At 35.9% G+C, this 21,893-nt stretch overlaps 1 protein-coding gene and 1 pseudogene across 1 annotated transcript in view; both read left to right on the top strand.

Moving 5' to 3' along the window:
* PTCHD4 (patched domain containing 4) overlaps positions 1-21,893 on the top strand; it is a 218,435-nt gene that overhangs the window by 104,848 nt on the left and 91,694 nt on the right. The window lies entirely within an intron of this gene.
* Positions 15,552-21,589, top strand: LOC134378153 (thymidylate synthase-like; annotated as a pseudogene).

Genomic DNA, 21,893 nt, shown 5'->3' with positions numbered 1-21,893 from the left:
TGTCAGATGTATATTTTGCAAATATTTTCTCCCACTCTGTTGGTTGTCTTTTAACTCTGTTAATTGTTTCTTTTGCTGTGCAGAAGCTTTTTAGTTTGATATAATCCCATTTGTTTATTTTTCCTTTGGTTGCCCGTGCTTTTGAGGTCATATTCATGAAGTCTGTGTCCAGTCCTATTTCCTGAAGTGTCTCTCGTATGTTTTCTTTAAGAAGTTTTATTGTTTCAGGGTGTATATTTAATTCTTTAATCCATTTCGAGTTGAGTTAAGTGTATGGTGAAAGGTATGGGTCCAGTTTCATTCTCCTGCATATTGATATCCAGTTCTCCCAGCACCATTTGCTAAAGAGGCAGTCTCTTCCCCAGTGTATAGGCTTGGTGCCTTTGTCAAAGATCAGATGGCTGTAGGGGTGTGGGTTGATTTCTGGATGCTCTATTCTAGTCCATTGATCAGTGTGTCTGTTTTTATGCCAGTACCATATTGTTTTGGCCACCACAGCTTTGTAGTATAGTTTAAAGTCAGGTAGTGTTATGCCTCCAGCTTTATTTTTTTTGCTCAGCGTTGCTTTGGCTATGCATGGTCTTTTGTTATTCCATATAAATGTATGGATAGTTCTTTCCATTTCTGAGAAAAATGTCATTGGAATTTTGATGGGGATTGCATTGAATTTGTATATCACTTTGGGTAGTATGGACATTTTCACTATGTTGATTCTTCCAATCCAAGAGTGTGGGATATCTTTTCATCTTCTTGTATCCTCTCTAATTTCTCTCAGCAGTGGTTTGTATTTCTCATTATAGAGATTTTTCACCTCCTTGGTTAACTCAATTCCTAAGTATTTTATTTTTTTGGTGGCTATTGTAAATGGGCAGGCTTTCTTGATTTCTCTTTCTGCATGTTCACTATTGGAGAATAGAAATGCTACTGATTTTTGTGTGTTGATTTTGTATCCTGCTACTGTGCTGAAATCATTTATCACCTCCAAGAGTTTTTTTGTAGAGGCTTTAGGCTGTTCGATGTATAGGATCATGTCATCTGCAAACAGGGACAGTTTGACTTCATCTTTTCCAATCTGGATGCTCTTTATTTCCTTCTCTTCTCTGATTGCTCTTGCTAGTACTTCCAACACTATGTTGAATAGGAGTGGTGAGAGTGGGCATCCTTGTGTAGTTCCTGTTCTTAAAGGGAAAGCTTACAGCTTTTCCCCATTCAGGATGATATTGGCAGTGGGTTTATCATATATGGCTTTGATTATGTTGAGATACTTTCTGTCTATACCTAACTTATAGAGAGTCTTTGTCATGAAAGAGTGTTGAAATTTATCAAATGCTTTTTCAGCATCTATAGAGATGATCATATGGTCCTTGTGATTGATTTTGTTAATATGGTGTATAATAAAAATGGCATCATGAAGAGAAAACAAACAAACAAAAAGGCTATTTACAACCTAAGGAATGAACAAACACAGAAAACAAACAGTAAATCAGAAAGCAAAGAACAAAAGACACCTAAGACAATCAAACAACAATCAATAAAATGCTAGGAATAAATCAACAATTTTCAATAACAACTCTTAATGTAAAAGGCTTAAATTCCCCAATCAAAAGACACAGACTGGCTGACTGGATTAAAAAGGAGGACCTAACTATATGCTGCCTTCAAGAGACTCACCTCACCCATAAAGACTCATATAGACTAAGAGTGAAAGGATGGAAAAAGATTTACCATGCAAACAGAAAAGAAAAACGAGCTAGAGTAGCTATTCTTATATCTCACAAAGTAGACTTTAAACAAAAAACCATAAAAAGAGACAATGAGGGACACTACATAATGATAAAAGGACTGATCCATCAAGAAGACATAACAATCATAAATATGTACACACCCAATGTTGGAGCAGCCAGATTTATAAAACAAACTCTATTAGACCTAAAGAAGGAAATAGACACTAATACCATAATAGCAGGGAACCTGAACACCCCACTGTCAAAATTGGACAGATCATCTAGGCAAAGAATCAGCAGAGAAACACAAGATCTAAACAATTCTCTAGACCAATTGGAATTGGCAGATATCTATAGAACATTCCATCCAACAACCTCAGAATATTCATTCTTCTCATCAGCACATGGATCATTCTCCAGGATAGATCACATATTAGGTCACAAATCAAGTCTCAACAAATTCAAAAAAATTGGAATTATCTCATGTATTTTCTCAGACCATAATGGATTAAAAGTAGAAATCAATAACAAACGAAATTTGGGAAACCATACAAACACATGGAAATTAAACAGCATTCTACTTAATGACTTATGGGTCCAAGAAGAAAGCAAGCAGGAAATCAAAAAATTTATTGAAACTAATGAAAATAATGATACATCATACCAAAACCTGTGGGATACTGCAAAAGCAGTATTAAGGGGGAAATTTATTGCATTAAATGCTCACCTCAGAAGAATGGAAAGATGGCAAGTGAACAACCTAACACTTCACCTTAAAGATCTAGAAAAACAAGAACAATCCAAACCTAAAGTTAGCAGATGGAGAGAAATCATTAAGATCGGATCAGAACTTAATGAAATTGAAACCCAAAAAACGATACAAAAGATCAATGAATCAAAGAGTTGGTTTTTTGAAACGATAAATAAAATTGACAAACCATTAGCATGGCTAACAAAAAAAAAAAAGAAGAGAGAAGATTCAAATAACAAGTTAGAAATGAAAAAGGTGATATTACAACTGATTCATCTGAAATACAAGGAATCATTCGAGACTACTATAAACAACTATACGCCAACAAGTTTGAAAATCTGGAGGAAATGGATAAATTTCTGGACACACACAAGCTCCCAAAACTGAGCCATGAAGATGTAGAAAATTTGAACAGACCAATAACAGTAAAGGAGATTGAAGCTGTTATCAGAAGGCTCCCAACAAAGAAAAGCCCAGGACCAGATGGATTCACAGCAGAATTTTACCAAACATTCAAAGAGGAATTGACACCGATTCTTTACAAACTATTCCAAAAGATTGAAACGGACGCAAATCTCCCAAACTCATTCTATGAAGCAAACATCATCCTGATACCAAAACCAGGTAAAGATATAACCAAAAAAGAAAACTACAGGCCGATATCCTTGATGAATATAGATGCAAAAATCCTCACTAAAATACTAGCAAACAGAATACAGCAACACATATGTAAAATTATTCACCACGATCAAGTGGGATTCATCCCAGGGATGCAAGGTTGGTTCAACATATGCAAATCAATAAAGAATTTTTTTTATTTCTTCTAAAATATCTGATTTATTAGCATGATATTTTTCATAGTATTTCCTTATTATCGTTTAAATATCTGTAAAGATGTTAATTTTCTCACTCCTAAAACTTGTGGTAATTTTTGTCTTCTCTCTTTTTTGCCAAATAAGTCAAGCTGAGGTTTTTTAAAATCTTCTCAAAGAACCAGCTATTGTTTTTGTTGATTTTTCTACATACTTTTTTATTTTTATTTAGTTTTCTACTCTGGTTTACTGCTTCCTTATTTTTGCTACTGTAAGTTTAGTTTCATCCTCCAGTTTTCTAAGGTGGAATCTAAGATAATTGACTTGAGATCTTTCTTCTTTATTAATACAGGTGTTTAGTGCAGTAAATTTCCCCTTAAGTATTGTTTTAATGACATATATGTTGGTAGTGTATTTAATTTTTATTCAGTTCAAAATACATTCTAATCTTTTTTCTGATTTTTCTTTGAGCCAGGAGTATATTGACCCAGGAATGACTAGGAAATGACCTTCATTATCTTTGACAGCCTTCTTTACACTAAAATTCACCTTGTTAGATATTAATATAGCCACTCTACCTTTTGTTAAGTATATTATTTAGAAGTATATTATTTCGTCTCCAAATTTTTAAGGACACTTCAGAGATTGTTATTGATTTCTAATTTAATTATATTTTGGTTAGAGAACACACTTTGTGGGACTTGAATCCTTTCAAATTTATTAAGACTTGTTTGAGGGCCTAGAATGTGGCCTGTCTTGATAAATGTTCCCTGTGCATTTTGCTGTTGTTGGCTGTTCCATAAATGTCAGCTAGGTCAGGATGGTTGATAGTATATTTCCAGTCATCTATCACTGTACTGATTTTTTTGGTCTACTTGTTCTATCACTTATTGAGAGAAGAGTATTGAAATATCTGACTAAAATTGTGAATTTATCTTTCTTTGAAGTTTAATCTTTGCTTTATATATTACGAAGCTCTGTTATGAGGTATATACACATTTAGGATTATTATTTCCTTCTGATGTATTGTCCCAGAAATGCTTATAAAATGACCTACATTATCCCTGATGGTATACTTTATGCTGAAATTTACTTTGTTAGATATTAATATATCACTTTACCTCTTGTTTGGTTAATGTCAGTATGGTATTTTTTTAACCCTTTTTCTTCTAACATATTTGCATGTTTATATTTAAAATGAGTTCCTTGTGGACAACGTACAGTTAGATCTCAGTATTTTATTCAATATGCCAATCTCTGTCTTTTAATTGGAGCATTTAGTCCACTTACATCTTACTTTATATTGATGGTTCAGTTTAAGCCTGATGTCTGCCTATTTGTTTCTGTTTGTTCCCTTTAACATCTTTATCTACCTTCATACATAGTGGGTGTTTTTTATTATTTCATCATATCTCCTTGGTTAGCTAATCAGCTATAATTCTTTGGGTTTTATTTATTATTAAAGTGGTTGCTTTAAAATTTATAGCAGTCATCTTTAACTTATCACAGGCTACCTCCAAGTGATATTTTACCACTTGTGTAAGTGTATAAGAACTTTACAGTAGCATACGTTTATTTCTCTCTTCTTGGCCTTGTCACTGTTATCATATATTACTGTTGTCACACGTTTTATGTATGTTATGAAACCCATTCTATGTTGTAATTATTTTTAAACTGTCAATTATCTTATGAAAATATGTTGTTCTTTTTAAATAGTCAACTATCTCCTAAAAATATTTAAATAATTAGAAAAAAAATATTTTATTTTTGTTTCTATTTAAATACCAATATTTTCATCTGCTATTATTTTTCCTCTGTTTGAAGGACTTTAACATTTCTTGTAAAATTTCTATTTTGCCTTTATGTCTGATATTTTCTCTAGATATAGAATTCTAGATTGACAGATTTTTTCTTCAGTATTTTATTTTATTTATTTTATTTATTTATTTATTTATTTTTTATTTATTTATTTTTTTTTTGTCTTTTTTTCGTGACCGGCACTCAGCCAGTGAGTGCACCGGCCATTCCTATATAGGATCCGAACCTGCGGCGGGAGCGTCGCCGCGCTCCCAGCGCTGCACTCTCCCGAGTGCACCACGGGCTCGGCCCCCTTCAGTATTTTAAAGATGCTGTTCCATTGTCCTCTTGCTTGCATTTTTTCCTAAAGAGAAGTTATCTTTTTTTTTCTCTCTGTATGTAATATGTCATTTTGCTCTGGCTGCTCTTAAGATTTTCACTGTATTCCTCGTTTTGAGTACTTAGATAATGATGATCCTTAGTGTAGTTTTCTTCATGATTCTTGAACTTGAGCTTCTTAATCTATAGGTTTATAGTTTTCATCAAATTTGGAAAACTTTTGGTCATCATGTCTTCAAATATTTTCTGCTCTCCCCTTCCCATTAAGGGGCTCCAGTTACATGTACATTAAACTGTTTGCAGTTGTCTCGCTGCTCACGGGTATTCTGTTCATTTTAACTCCTTTTTTTCTCAATTTGAATCATTGTAAATAGTTTCTATTATATGTCTACAAGTTTACTAATCTTATCTCCTGCAAAGCCTAATCTTCCATTAGTCCCTTAGAGTATATTCTTCATCTTAGATTGTAGCTTTCATTTCTAGAAGTTTAATTTTGGTCATTTCCATATATCAGGTCTTTGATTAACTTCTCGAGCATATGGAATACAGTTAGAATCACTGTCACAATGTCTTTGTCTGCTAATCCTAACATCTGTGTCAGCTCTGGTTTTGTTTCAACTGATTGAATTTGCTCCTCATTATAGATAATATTTTTCCTGCTTCTTTTAATGCCTGGTATTTTTTTTTTTTATTAGATGCCAGAGTTTGTGAATTTTACCTTGTTGGAATCTGTGTTTTTCTATTCCCATCATTATTACTGAGTTTTATATTAGGACACAGTTTAGAAACTGTTTGATCCTTTCAATTTTGCATTAAAGTTTTATTAGGTGAAACCAGAGCAGTGCTAATCTAGAGCTGATCATTCTCCACTATTTATGTGAAACCCTTTTGTACACAATACCAATGCCCCGTCAATTAGAAGTTTTCCAGTCGTTTGGTGGTAACAAGCACTATTCCAGGCCCTTTTCCAACACCAGCTCCTGTTTTCTCTATTTCTTTTCAATGGGTTTTTTCCCCAGTCTAGGGTAGGATGTTTGTTTGTTTTCTGTTGTTTATAACAGAGTACCTGAAACTGGGTATGTACAAAGAAAAGAGCTTATTTCTTACAGTTTGAAAGGCTGGGAAGCCCAAGGTTCAGAGAACACATCTGGTAAGGGCCTTCCTCTGGTGGGAGCTCTGTAAAAGGTCCCATGGCTACATAAGGTGTCACATGGTAGGAATGGCAAGAGCAAGAGAGCTAACCTTCTCACTTGCTCTCCTTATAGAGTGATCAGAACCATGCCCATGACAACCCATTAAACCATCAACCCTTTACTCCATCAATGGATCAATCTATTCATGAGGGTCACCACAATCCAATCACCTCTCAAAGGCCCCGCCTTCCACCACCATTTTGGGTGTTAAGTTCCAACATGAGCTTGGGGAGACATTCAAACCACAGTAGGTAGTTTCCTCATATACATGTGCTGATAAGTGCTCTGCTGAATTCTTGAAGAAGACCCTTTGTAGATCTGCAAAATTCTCTCTCATGACACTATTTCCTCTCCAATGTTCTATTCTGCAAACTCCAGCCCCAAATGGACAGACTTGTTCAGCATTGGTGTATGTAGATATTGTCTTAAATTTGAATGATAGAAACCTGTTTACAATATTCCTTGGGTTGGAGAGAGTAGGGTGAGTACATAGGATAACTAATTCAGATTAAACTCTATAAAAGATGTACCATATGTTAATTCATCTGAAAATCCAAAACAGGAATAGAATGCACAGCTTTTGAAATAGTATTTCTTCATGGTCTTACAAATAATGGAAATTTGACCTACAGTAACAGATGTAACTTGTGTAATAAGTCTCAAGGTAGAAATTGTGAATTCACATCCTGTGCAATCAGCTAAAGTCTTTCTTGAATAAAACTATTTGTTTTTTACTCTTAACCATCAAACTATTTGAATTGTGTTTTCTTATTTGTTTTTAAAAATACTTAATATATTAAAGAAAATTTAGAAAAATGATAAAAAGCATTCATATTCTCACTACACTAAGACAATCATTTTCAAACATTTTTATATTCCAATCCTTAGTGTGTGTGTGTGTGTGTGTGTGTGTGTGTGTGTATGAACAGTTAAAATCAAAAGGTACATAAAAATGTTTAAGAGCTTGGGTTCTATCCCATATTCCCTGGCTTTAAATCCTTGCCCTGTCACTGCCTAGTTCTTTGATCCAGGGCAAGTTATTTATATCTCTGTGTCTCATCTACATACTGTAGTGAATAATGTTACCTACCTCATGAGGAAGTTTTGAGGATGTAATCAAATAATATTTCTAAAGTACTCTAAATTGAGGCTGGTACATAATAAGCACTTACTAAATATTAGTTATTGTTACAGGTACTTGCATTAGTGAAGGTTCTCCAGATAAACAAAACCAGTAGGGTATATATAAAATACACATATATTACTCCCAAATTATAAAGACTATAAGCAAAGTGTCATTTGATTTGAAATAAATATATATATATATTTGAGTGTATGTGTATATATATGGAGAGGGAGAAATTGATTTATTATGAGGAATTGGCTTATGAATTATAGAGATTGAGAAATCCCACGATCTGCTGTCTGCAAGCTGGAGATCTAGAAAAGACAGTGGTATAACTCAGTCTAAGTGTAAAGGCCTGAGAATCAGGGGAGTAAATGGTGTAAACTCCAGTCTATGGAGAGGGGAAGAGAAGATGAGAGTTCCCACTTCAATCAGTGAGCCAGGAAAAAAAAAAAAAGCAAACTCCTCTTTCTTCTGCCTTTTGTTCTATTCAGACCCTCAACAGATTGGATGATGCAAACACACACTGGGAAAGGCAATCCACTTTATTCTTTTCACTGATTCAAATGTTAATCTTCTCCACCCTCTAGAAACATTCTAGAAATAATGTTTACATTGGCACCATATGACCCAGTCAAGTTAACACACAAAATCAACCATCACAGATTTCAAATTTCTATACAATATTCATAATTATTTATTTTATCACCATATTCCATCATCTTATAGGTCTGTAATTTACTGAATTAATCACTAATTTTTATTCAAGTTATTCCTAAATGTCATTATAGATAATGCTACAAGGAACATCTTTATGTGTGATGTATGTATCTCTACTTCTGTTGAATTATGTGTCACACTGAGGTTATTGTAAAAAAAAGCATTTGTATTGTAATGCTGTTTTCTCAAAAGGCTGTACCAATATGCAATGCTCTCCTACACATTGCTTTTTTGGATTATTAATTCTTTTAAAGAAAGAATTGATATTTTCTCCAATAGTCGACTAAACAGATGGTAGATTGAAAATCTCTTTACAATCTTAAGTTCTTGATTACTTATATCATAGATTGATAAACTCACTCTTTGTTTATGTATAAAAATATTTCTCAGTAGGAAGAATATCTCATTTGATGAAAAGAATATCCCAATGCTATCCTCCTTCATCCATAAACAGTATGATGGGAGTAAAAGTAACATAAAAAGAATTAGATATACCTTCTCAGATGTCAAAGATATAATACAACAACATGGATGGGTTTGGAGAAACTTACACTGAGTGAAAATAAGCAAAGCACAGAGGGATAAATACCGCATGTGCTCACTCATATGTGGGAGCTAAGAGAGAAAGAAGGAAGGAAAGAAAGACCACAGTGGTGCATTGGACTTGCAGAGGGAGAGAACATACCTAGGGATACAAAGTGGAGGGGGGGAAGGGGAGGGAGGTTGGGGATAATTGGGTGGGGGACATGGGGTACAGTTCTGTATCTCATGAATATTCATAAGCAATTTTTAAAAGATATAATGAAACTAATGTACAAAAACCTCATAATGTATTAATTAAAACAAGAGTGCCCTCCAAAGAAATATGCTTCATAAATTATTTAAATGAAACTTTAATTTAGGTAAAAGGTATGAGAGAATGGGGGTTAGCTCTAGAACCACGGGACTTGAGATGAAGGACGGCAGATCTCCTACCTACCCTTCCAGTCCTGTCTCTTATTATCACCCTAAATGTACACACTACCAGTGTTTTTCAGACATTCTTGATGGTGAACCACAGTCAGTTTTGTGTCATGGCCTAGGTCACATCTTTAGATGATCCCTAGAAAAAATTTTACAACATAATCCTTTCTTTTACCAAATGCAATGCACTTTTATATTTTGTATAGCGTTCTATGCTACTCTCTTCTATTCTATTCTGTTCTGGTCTATTTTGTGTAAATGTTGGTCTGATTCTCTGAATTGACTTTATGACCCATAGTGAGTCTCTGCTTCCATTTTCAAAGTCATCCTACACTCCAGGAAAACTGGACCATTTATTCTTGTCGAAACCCAACAATCATGGCCAATCATCTCTGCATTTACTCAAACTTCTCTTCTGTTATAAATATCCTAAATATTTCCCCTCTTCACATGCCGGCTCCACCCTCATCAGCATGCACTATCTCCTTTTTGTTAAATCTTAGTTATAATTCAAGAGCTTTTGACAATAAACATTTAGTTCACTTTTTTTTTCCTCTCTCTGATTCTACTCTACAAGATCTGTCCAGCTGTACTTCTGTGGCAATTTATTCCAATGGTGTATCACATGGCTCTTTATATTACAGATATTTTACACATGCTCCTACTAATACCTTATATGAATTATTTCCTATTATTCCAATTATTTCCTGCTGCATGATAAACCATCTCAAAATTTAGTGGCTTAAAACAATGACATTTATTTTACTCACAAATCTGTAATGTGGGCAGGGTTTAGTAGAGATAAGTCATCTCTGCTCCCTCAGAGTCAGCTGGGATGGCTCCTAGGCTGAGCATGAGAATCATCTGAAGGCAGACTCATTCATGTTGAACAGTTGTTGCTGAGACATTGGCCAGGGCTGGTGGCCAGTACACCTACCTTCCATGGAACTTGAGCTTCCTCACAACATGGTGGCTGGTTCAAGGGTAACCCAAAAGAGAGCAAGCCAGGTAGAAGGCACACCACATTTTTATGACCTAGTCTCAGAAATCACACACTGTCATTTCTGCTGCATCCTATCTTTTAAAGCAGTCATAAAGGTCCACCAAAAGGTCAAGAGGAGGGGAAACAAACATATCTATAAGTAGAGGAGTGGCAAGGTTCTAAAAGAACATGTAGGAGAAATGTGGCCATTTTTTGAAAATACATTCTACCACACTAATATTACAGCAGTCCCATTAATACTGCCAAATACCAGTAATGTAATATACTAAAACTGCAATACCAATACTAATGCCATGATACGTACAGCATACTTCTGATGACATCTGCTTCACTTTAGCATATTTCTTGGTGTTCATGTCTATCTCTTTAACTGGATAAAGTTTCCTCTGACAACAGGATTTGTGTCTTAGTCACTTTATTTCAAAACCTTAACAAAAGATTTAGCACAGAGCAGGCTCTTAATACATGTTCATTGTATAAGTGAAAAGTTTAAATCATCATAACTAAAAAAAAGCTAAGATAGTATGTCTTTCTCAAACATTTCTACTTCATTAGTAAACTTCTAATGACTAGCTATCCTTCAACAGTGAAGTGGAAAAGATTTTGTCAATATAGGGAACATTTAAAGGGTTAAAAAATATAACTCTTCTTAAATATTGAATTAGGATGCAAACCTTTTCCCACAGGAAATGTTAGGGGGAAAAAATGTACATTCAGAAGATACTATAATGTTCAGCTTCTGCTCCTGCAATTCATTTTGGCAGAGAGCATTCAAAATTGAAGAAAAGTTCCAACTTAGACCAGAGAGTATTTTATGTAAAGTAATCATTTATGCAGTCACTGTTTTCTCGGGAAATTGTTTCATAATTGTCAGTCACCTCAATATATAACGACTTTTTTTTCTTAATGGAATATTTTACATGTAAAGCACTTTGGACAAGATACACATTGCCTGAATTCTATTTCTCCATTAATGCATTTTATGTGCTTTATACTTTATGCTCTGATTCCAGTTTTTCAATGAATTCCCTGATTTTAATCTAAATCAACATAATACCATCTTGTGTTCATACTCAAATCTTTCCTGTAGGAATATCTCATAACGTTTAGTCTAATGGAATTCTTTCTGAGATGTATAGTGCAGGAGTGATTATATGATATTCTAAGTAGGATACTGAATGTAAAAGATTACTTCTTGATCAAAATCTTGTATAAACTCAGAGATAAATTCAGCCTTTATATGCAGGTAGATTTCTCAAAATTATTTTATTCACAAAGCAGTATTCTTAACTTTTTAAAAAATCCAGGTCATTGTGAAATGCTGATGAAAAACAAGGATCTCACCTTTAGATTAAAAATAAACACATGCACACAGTCACTCCATCACACATGTTTTTCATACAATTTTCAAAGTTTTCATAAACTCCCAGGAGAACACCTATTATCCAGAAGTGAAGTGTGGGGGGACTTCTTTGTTCTGGAGGGTGTATTTTATCATTTACATTGTCATCATCATCATTAGCAACCTCATTCTCATCACCATGATCATTACATGTTGTTTCTACAGTAGTTTAGAATTTTCAGTGTACATGAGTCTATATCATTTGATTTTAAAAAATAATTTTGTGTGTGTGCGTGTGTGTATACTTATTCTACACTTAGTTTAGCAAACATTCACCACTGAGTATCTATTTTGTGCCAGGCGCTCTTGTAGAAACTAAGAATAAAAGGAATAAAATGTGCCCTGGAGTAGCTCATATCTTTTGGTGTTGACAGTGACAACAAATAATTACAGAGTAATTGGAATACTAAGCCAAGAGAGCTGTAGCAGAGATAGATTTTTTAAAAAAATATTGCAGTAGCACAGCCCAGAAGACAGAAAAAAAAAATTCTTCCTTAAGGGACTTCATTATGAAAGCTTACATTCCAACAGATATGGAATATCAATATTTTGTCAATGAAATAAACTCAAATTACCTCACCACTATCATCACCCATTTTCATTTAGAAGATTTATTTCTGTTCAGTTCATTCTAATTTTTTTTTGAATTCATGCACATATCCAGCCTCCCTGACCCAACCGCCTCTCATACTTGACTAACAAGACCAAAACTCTTTTGCTAGAGTATAATCAGGAACTCAGTGTTGCCTTGTTCCTACTCTAAACAATTTTCCTGGACATGCAGTATATTTTCTACTCTAGAACTTTGTGTTAACTTTAATCGTTGGTATATTATCTTGGCATGTTATATAATAACTCTATGCTGTCTTTTTTTCTATCTTTGACAACTTTTTAAAAATTTTTGCAATATATTCATATGCAAATTAATCCATTTTTATTTTGAGCAGATTGTCTGACATTTATCTCCTTAATATTCTTCTATTCTCCTATTTTCTGGCAGACTGATATTTGGTCAAATATTCTTCCAAGATGTAGAGAAGGATCTTCATAGAGAGGTGGAAGTGTAACTAAAGAACCAAAAAAGATGGGAAAAATATTTAGTCTTTCTTGTTTTGTGCATGGGCTATCTTCAGTTATTCCACAAATAATTCCTGAGTGTAGAACTGGCTGCATAATCTGCAATGCTTAGTGCCAAATAAAAATCCAGGGCGCTTTGTTCAAAAATTTAGAAAATTTCAAGATGGCGACAGCAGAACATTAAAACAAGTGTGGGGCTTTTCTAAGCCTGGAGCCCTGTGTAATTATAGATGAATGTGGCCCGCTCTTAACATATACTATGTGCCAGTTACTAGTAAGCATCCAGACTACCAAATAGGAAGAGATCACCGTTTTGCAGAAGAGACAGGCAAGTAAACAGAGAATTTCCTTAATAACTTGGAACTAATAAATCTGAACTGAGCAGCATCATATTCAATAGAACTGTTATTCTGGCATCTTAAAAGCACTGAAAAGCAACTTAAATGTCTACCGAAATCTTTAAAGTGCTAAAGGGAAATTGCATTAAAAATGTTAGGAATTTTATGTACTTTATTCTGCTTTTATTATTACAAACTAGATGAGTTCAACACTAAACCTTCCATATCAGCTCCCCCAAAATCGCAGAACTGAAAATCTCAGAACTTTTCAAAACAATGTCTCAAAATTCACCCACGCTGGCTTTCTTCTTTCCTCTCACTGTTCGCACTTGTTTGGATAATCATTTTCCTGAAAAGATGCTACTTCTTGGCCCTTGTAATAAAAATCAATCTAGCTGTCTCTGGCTTTCTCAGTTAACTTTCTCCTCTATCCTCTTACTCCAAGCAGCTCATACAAAGAAATGCCTAGGAGGAGGCCAGGAGAACATGACAACCTCCTTAGAAGATAGAAGGAAAAGGAAGTGAGGGGGACAGGAAGAGAATGGTGGCACACACGTGGCTGCATTGATATACTCTCACCCTGTGATGGACAATAACTAATATTGACCAAGTAGCCTACACAGTGCCCAGCAATGGTCATACCTCCTCCAGTCCTGTGTGAACGACAAACACATGATGTCACAGAGTCACCTAGGATGATATCAAACCCTACCCAGGATCTGAGAGCCACTCCCTCAATGCCTCATCAGGCCTGTGTGTGATAAAGGCTCCCCACAAGCTAGCCCTGGAGTAATGAGCTATTACTAGAACTTGTGGTTTCCCTACATCCTGCCCATACTCAGTTCCTAGAGAAAGTACTTGAATTTTAAAGGACAAGAAGAGTTAGATAAAAACATGGGCAGAGGGGATCATAATACAATATCTCCCATTTAAAAAGAAAATTCTCCGTAATTACTTGAAGTTGATACGACAAGCAAACAGAAAGGACATTGTTGGGGGGGAGGGAGGAGAGGGAGGAGGGAGGGAGGTTTTGGCAAGGGGCAACAATAATCAACCACAATGTATATCGACAAAATAAAAGTTAAATAAATAAATAAATAAATGTTAAAGTTAAAAAAAATAATAATAATAAAAAATAAATAAAAAGAAAATTCTCTTGATCTCCATTCCCCTGCAGTGATCATGTTGTATTTATTTGCTCCCATCTATATCAAAACTCCTTGAAATGTTCTCTTTGAACTCAATCCAATCAGGCTTTTTACCTGATCACTCCACAATCATTATTGACAAGGTCACCAATGAACTCCATCTTGCCAAACCCAATAGATGGACATCTTGACCATTGCCTTCATTTGGCTTTCAGGATCCAGTCTCTTGGGTTTTTTATCCTAACCAGGCTGCTATTTCTCATTCTTTTTGTGGTTTTTCTTCATCTTCCCAACTTTTAAAAGTTAGCCCTTTCTCTACACACTCCCTAAATAATCTCATCTAGTCCCATAGCTTTAAATGCCCTCTACATTCTGATATCCCCCACACTTACAACTTTGTTCCCTACCTCCTCTTCCTCTACCCATTTAAATATAATTTCTTAATGGACATTCTGTTTAGGTATCTAATAAGCACCACAAGATTAACTTCCCTGAAGTCAAAATCCCCTTTTTTCTCCCTGAAGCGTGCTTCCCTCCTTATGTAATTGCTGCAGGCTTCTCCCCTTAGCTTTGGTGAAAATTTTAAGAGTCCTTCTTGAGTCCTTTATCCTCATCCTTTTCATATACTCTCTATATAAGCCCTGTCATCTGTACCTTCAAAATGTATCTGGATCTGGCCACTTCTCCCTATCTGCACTGATCCACACCAGTGAGATTGTAACCATCGCTCACCTGAACTCCTGCAGTGCCCTCCTAACTATCGTCCTTAGTCTTGACCCCACCCAGTTCCTATTCTCCATGCAGGAGGCAGAGTGAGCTTTAAGATAAATTCAGATCACACAACTTCCCTCTTCAAACCCTCCAGAGACCTGCCAAGAAAATAAGCCAAGTTCCTTACCACATCAGTTAGAGCCCCTGTAAGAAAAAGAGTATTCAAATTGGGTTTTTGAGGAGATTTTGATAAAGGACCACTTACAAAAGTATGAACAGAATGTGGGGGAAATCACAGCTTATAGATCATTACTCTAGGGTTAGTGAGTAGGGGAGACTGTATCACTCATTGCTAATTCTGAAAGATTAAAGGAAGCAGTTGGAAATCTGAAAAAGAGAGTTGCAGGGAGAGGGCTGCTTAACAGGAGCTGTGAACTTGAGTAAAAGATGCCACAGCAACCCCTCAAGCAGAGAGTCAGTGCAATAAATTCCCAACCACCTTCTTGCTCCTGCAGATTTCCTGCTTGTGCCTCTGTACTTCCTGCCAGGCAGCCTATTGATGCCATGCAATCTACACAGATCAGCGAGAGAATATTGGGGACACTAACCAAGGCCAAAATGACCCTTCCTTCCCTACCTGGTCATGTATTTGATGCTCTCCTCTTACTCTGTTCCAGCCACAGAGGTCTGCCAGGTGTACAGCAAACTTGATTCTGCCTCAGAGCCTTTACACTTGCACTTTCCTCTGCCTGTAACCCAAATCCTCACATAAATACTTCCATCCCAACATCTCAATTTCTTCTTGGCTATCTCTTCCCCAGAGAAGCCTGCTCTAACAACCTGTCTAAACTAGCCACAGCCCAACACACCCCAGTCACGCTGATGTCCTTAGCCTCTGCATTGTCTTCCTACACCTTTCATGATATAAGGAACAGATATGTATTCACTTATTTTACTTGCGTATTTATTTTATCTTCCTAGTTTGCTTGTTTTTTGTATGTCTCCCTGACCAGAATTTAATTTTCAATAAAGAAGGTACTTGACCTGTTAGTTTACTGCTGGTTCCTAGAGCCTTGAAGTATAGACTCAATTATTTTGTGTTGAAAAAAATGAACTGCAAGTAATCCAGTAAGGACAGAGTGAGGGTAAAGAAGGTGAGTGAGAACTGCAGCTGGCTATAAATAAAGTTCCAAGACAAAGCAAGTCAAGACCTGGGGTTTCACTTAAGCCCCAGGGCTGTGTAAAGTCACTGAAGGTATATAAGCAGAGCTGCTCCACACTCCGGTATGCAGTGTTGAGAGATCATATTCACTGCAGTGTGGAGGACGGGTTAGAGGGAAGCCAGACTACAGGTAAGAGTTTAGTTAGGAGAATATTACAGGAATCCAGGCAAAGACAAAGGAATCAAGAGAGCAGAACAGGCTCCAGAGCCCTCTCTTACGTAGATGCATTGTTTCCCGTTTTAAAGTTTACAAAATCAGACATAGTAGTAAAAAAATTTAAAAAGCTAAAAGAGCATACAAGATGGACAAGCTTCATGATTCCCTATTCTTGATGTACGTGCCTTTAACCCTGTTCTTGAGGGTGGGTGAGACCTGTGACTTGCTTTAAACCAACAGAATACAGCAAGGGTGATGGGATGCCACGTCTGGGATTCCATTACATAAGACTGTGACTTCTGTCTTGCAAAGAGGCTTTCTACATTGCTAGCTTTGATGAAGAAAACGGCAGTGTTTGGGAAGCCCACACAGCAAGGAACTAAGGGTAGCCTGTAGCAACTGAGTGTACCCTCCAGCTTTCACCCGGCACAAAACTGAGGCCTCAATACTACAGCCACAAGGGACTGAATCCAGCCAACAACCATGTGAGTTTGGAAGTGGATCCTTCCCTGGTTCAGCCTTGAGATGAGACCACAGCCCCAGCCACCTTGATTGTAACCTCAGGACAACTGATTGGTCCCCCCTGAAGCAGGGGACCGAGCTAAGCTGTGCCTAGACTCATGACGCACAAAAACTCTCAATAGAAAATAAACTAGAAAATAGATCTGAAGAAATTATAGAATACTATACTACACTTAGCTTCTGTTTCATAATATTTTGTCTTTGTCTTTAAGGGACATACATGATAGAGTAAAAAGATTTAATGGACATTTAATCATAGTCCCAGAAGGAAACAGTAGTAGAAGTAATATTCAAAGAAGTGATGACAAAGAACTTTCCAAAATTTATGAAAGACTCCATTTCTCAAAGTCAGGAAATCCAAAAGAACTCAAGCACTATAAATAAAAAGATATCCATATCCAAACTTACTTTCAAATTTCAAAACACTAAAGACAAAAATAATATTTTTAAAGCATCCAGAGAGAAAAAGAACACAAAATGGAACAAAATTTAAACTGACATTTAAACAACTATGGATAGTATAATACTATCTATATAGTACTGAGAAAAAACAGCCAACATGAAATTCCATATGCAGCAAAAAATAATTCTTGTGAATAAGAATAAAATAATGACATTTTCAGACAAAAAACAGTGAGTTTAGGAAAAATGAATTATCACTAAAGAAATAGCTAATGAATGTAACTCAAGAAGGAGGAAAATGATCCCAAAAGGAAGATGTGTGATACAAAAAGAAACGTGAAAAAAAGAAAATATAAACTTTTGGGTAAACATTAAATAATCACTTATTTTATAAATAATAACAACATCTAATGCTGGGATAAAGGTAACAAGATTGAACTAAAGATTGAACAAAGTTAGCATAAAGGTGGGAAGTAGCATTATCAATATAAAATATTTTTTGAGGAAAAAGTAATGATATTGATAAACTTCAGACATTTTTGTTAAATATGCATATCAATGTTTCTAGAGTACTCATTAAAAATTTAAAAATAGAGTAGATATTGTACAAATAATTTCAAAACTAAGAGAGGATTTGGAGAAAACGATATAAAACAAGGCAAGAAAGTGTGATACAAAAGAAACGTAAAAAGCAAGATAAATTAAAAGCACAAAGTAGGAGGAGAGAAAAATCCAAATATATCAGTAATCACAATCAATGTAAATTAACTTATCTGTCAAAGGAAAATTGTCAGATTGCATTTTTTTATTGAATATTCATGAGATACAAAGCTTATTGTCACCCCTCGGACCCAAGATGTGAAGGCCAGATTCATGCTGGCAGCATGCCCATTACCACAAATAGAATTTGTACCCCGTGTCCCCCACCCAGTTATTCCCAAACTCCCTCTCCCTCCCTCTTTCCCCCCCACTCCACTTTGTAGCCCAAGGAATGTTCTCTCCCTCTGCAAGTCCAGTGCACTATTATAGTCTTTCTTTCCTTCCTTCTTTCTTAGCTCCCACATGTGAGTGAATATATGTGGCAATCATCCCTCCGTGCTTTGCTTATTTCAGTCAACATGCTTCTCCAGGCTAATCCATGTTGTTGCAAATGGGAGAATTTCATTCTTTTTTATGGCTGAGGAGTATTCAATGGTATATATATACCACATTTTCCTTATCCAATCATTCATTGATGGACATTTAGGTTGGTTCCATATCTTGGCTATTGTAAACAGAGCTGCGATGAGCATGGGAGTGCAGCTATCCCTTCAACATGATGATGTCCATTCTTCTGGGTTTATACCCAGGAGCAGGATTGCTGGATTGTACGGAAGATCTATCTGTAGTTGTTTGAGAAAACTCCATACTGTTTTCCATAGTGGTTGTACTAATTTACAGTCCCACCAACAGTGTAGGAGTGTTCCCTTCTCTCCACACCCTTGCCAGCATTTGTTATTCACTGTCTTTTTGATTATAGCCAGTCTAACAGGGGTGAGGTGGTATCTCAACGTAGTTTTAATTTGCATTTCCCTGATGACTAGTGATGTTGAGCATTTTTTCATGTACTTATTGCCCATTTGTATGTCTTCCTTTGAAAAAATGTCTGTTCAGTTCCTTTACCCATTTTTTAATTGGGTCATTTGCTTTTTTACTGTGTAATTGCTTGAATTCCTTGTGTATTATGGATATTAATCCCTTGTCGGATGCATACTTAGCAAAGGTTTTCTCCCACTCTAGGTTGTCATTTCACTCTGATGATTGCTTCCTTTGCTGTGCAGAAGCTTTTTAGTTTGATATACTCCCATTTGTTTGTTTTAAAAAAACACATCTCTATGCCATTTATAACAGACATATCCTAAACATAATGATAGAGAAAAGATGAATGTAAAAGAGTAGAAAAATACATGCCAGCCAACAATAACCAAGCAAAGGAAGGTAAAACTATATTGCTATCAGGAAGAAAAAAAAGAGACATCAAGGCAAAAGGCTTTACTAGAGATTAAGAGGATCCCCAAACATTGACAAAAAGGCTCAAGCTATCAGGAAGATTTTAAAAGTCGGGTTTGTTCCTAATAGAATAACCTCAAAATACATAAAGCAAAAATTGGCAGAAGTACAACAGTAAATTGAAAATTTACTATTATAGTGAAAGATTTGAACATCTCTTTCAATAATTAATAAATGCAGCAGAAAAATTAGTAATCATAGAGAAGATTTGAGCAACACAATAAATAAATTTATTTTAATAGCCATAACACATCAAGAACAGAAGCATGAAGATATTTTTAAACACAAATGAAACATTGATTGAAATTGACCGTGATATGGATCTTACAGCAAGATTCAGTGAATCTCAAAGAATCAGTATCATATTTACCACATTCTCTAACATTAGTACTATTAAGTTAGAAGTAAATAAGAGAAATCCCATTTGTTTGTAATTAAAGGCATACTTCTAAATAACCATGAATTAAAGAAAAATTCATAATTGAAATTTTTAAATACATATATTTGAATAACAAGATACTAAAGAAAACATACAACAAAGCTAAAGTGGTAATATTTACAATAACAACTAAAATACAAGGTCACTAGGAATATCCTGACATAAGATGTACTAGACCTTTATGAAGATAACAATAAAGATTTATACTTAAAGATAGTAAAGAAGATCTAATTAAATGAAGAAAATTGCAATTTTATAGATAAGAAAACAGTATTTTATGTATATGTACATTTTTTCCAAATTGATCCCTATGCAGATAGCAAAAATAAGTGAAAGAAAATAAATTCCATGATTCAACTAATTTTGATCTCCAAAATTATTTTCCCCTATCCCCCCAAAAAATCTAACCTTAGAAAAAGGCATAGAGAATGACTGTATTTATAAAAAGTACAAAAATAAGCAAAACTAAACGATATTTTCTAGGTATACTTATATATGAGTTAATATTTTAAAGAACAGCAAGGTTAATATAAAATTTAAGAGAGAGTACCTCTTGGAGGACAGAAAAGGAGAAGAATTTAGGAAAGGAGATTTTCAGTGTTGTATTTTTTTAGGCTGGTTGGGTGTACGTAGGTGTTAGTTTTGTTTTTTGTTTTCTTTAAAATAAACAAGTATGTTATACATGCCAGTAACATTTTTAAAGAAAATTATACTTCTCAGATTGTACAACTGTATCCCCCATCCTGGGAGGGATGAATTCTCAGAGAGTAAACCAGGTGAATTCTTGGGACATTCATCTCACTTAAGGATATTTAAAATGTTTTTGTGGGGAAGGGCCCCCCCCCCCGCCCTCAGGGGAGCGGCAGCACCTGGGACAGGTGGAGCACACCCTGCGCTGCAGCTTCAGGAGGGACACCACACGGGCACCGGCACCCTGTTGGTGTTCTGCCTGCAGGCGCGCTACAGCCTCAGATGAATTTCCCCTGCTGAAAACCAAAGCTGTGCTCTGGAAGGGTATTTTGGAAGAGCTGCTGTGGTTTATCAAAAGATCCACAAACACGAAAAAACTATCTTCCAAGGGAGTGAAGATCTAGGATGCCAACGGTTCCCAAGACTTTTTGGACAGCCTGGGATTCTCCACCAGAGAAAAAGGGGACCTCGGCCCAGTTTATGGCTTCAAAGTGGAGGCATTTGGGGGCAGAATACAAAGATATGAATTCAGATTATTCAGGTAAAGGAGCAGACCAGCTGCAAAAAGTGATTGACACCATCAAAACCAATCCAGACGACAGAAGAATCGTCACGTGTGCTTGGAATCCAAAAGATCTCCCTCTGATGGCACTGCCTCCGTGCCATGCCCTCTGCCAGCTCTACGTAGTGAACGGTGAGCTGTCCTGCCAGCTGCACCAGAGGTCAGGAGACATGGGCCTGGGCGTGCCTTTCAACCTCGCCAGCTACGCGCTGCTCATGTACATGATCGCGCACTCAAGGGCCTGTAGCCAGGTGACTTTGTACATACTTTGGGAGATGCACATATTTACCTGACTCACACTGAGCGGCTGAAAATTCAGCTTCAGTGAGAACCAGGACCTTTCCCAAAGCTCAAAATCCTTCGAAAAGTTGAGACAATCGATTTCAAAGCTGAAGACTTCCATATTGAAGGGTACGATCCTGACCCAGTGATCAAAATGTAAATGACTGCTTAGAGTGCTTTCAAAGGAGCTGTTTGAAGGATATTGCCCTACTTTAGAGGGCGAACTGGATGCCCAAGTGGAAGTGCTTTTTGCTCTAAGGGAAGAAGGGACTAGGTCAAAAATCTGTCAGTGACCTATCAGTTATTATTCATTAACTTTTAAGGATATTGCCCTTGAAATAAAGTTCCCTACACCCTCATAACATATGCTATCTGCTTCTGTAGAATTGCCTGCTTAACCTAAGTAACTCCATTTTGCCCCCCTCTGACCTGCAGACTAACTCCCCCCAACCCTTCTGCATGAG

The sequence above is a fragment of the Cynocephalus volans genome, chromosome 5 (assembly GCF_027409185.1).
Source record: "Cynocephalus volans isolate mCynVol1 chromosome 5, mCynVol1.pri, whole genome shotgun sequence".
In the NCBI taxonomy this organism is placed as follows: domain Eukaryota; kingdom Metazoa; phylum Chordata; class Mammalia; order Dermoptera; family Cynocephalidae; genus Cynocephalus; species Cynocephalus volans.
Note: the sequence above shows the minus strand (reverse complement) of the source record. Positions and strands in the feature narration are given on the sequence as shown.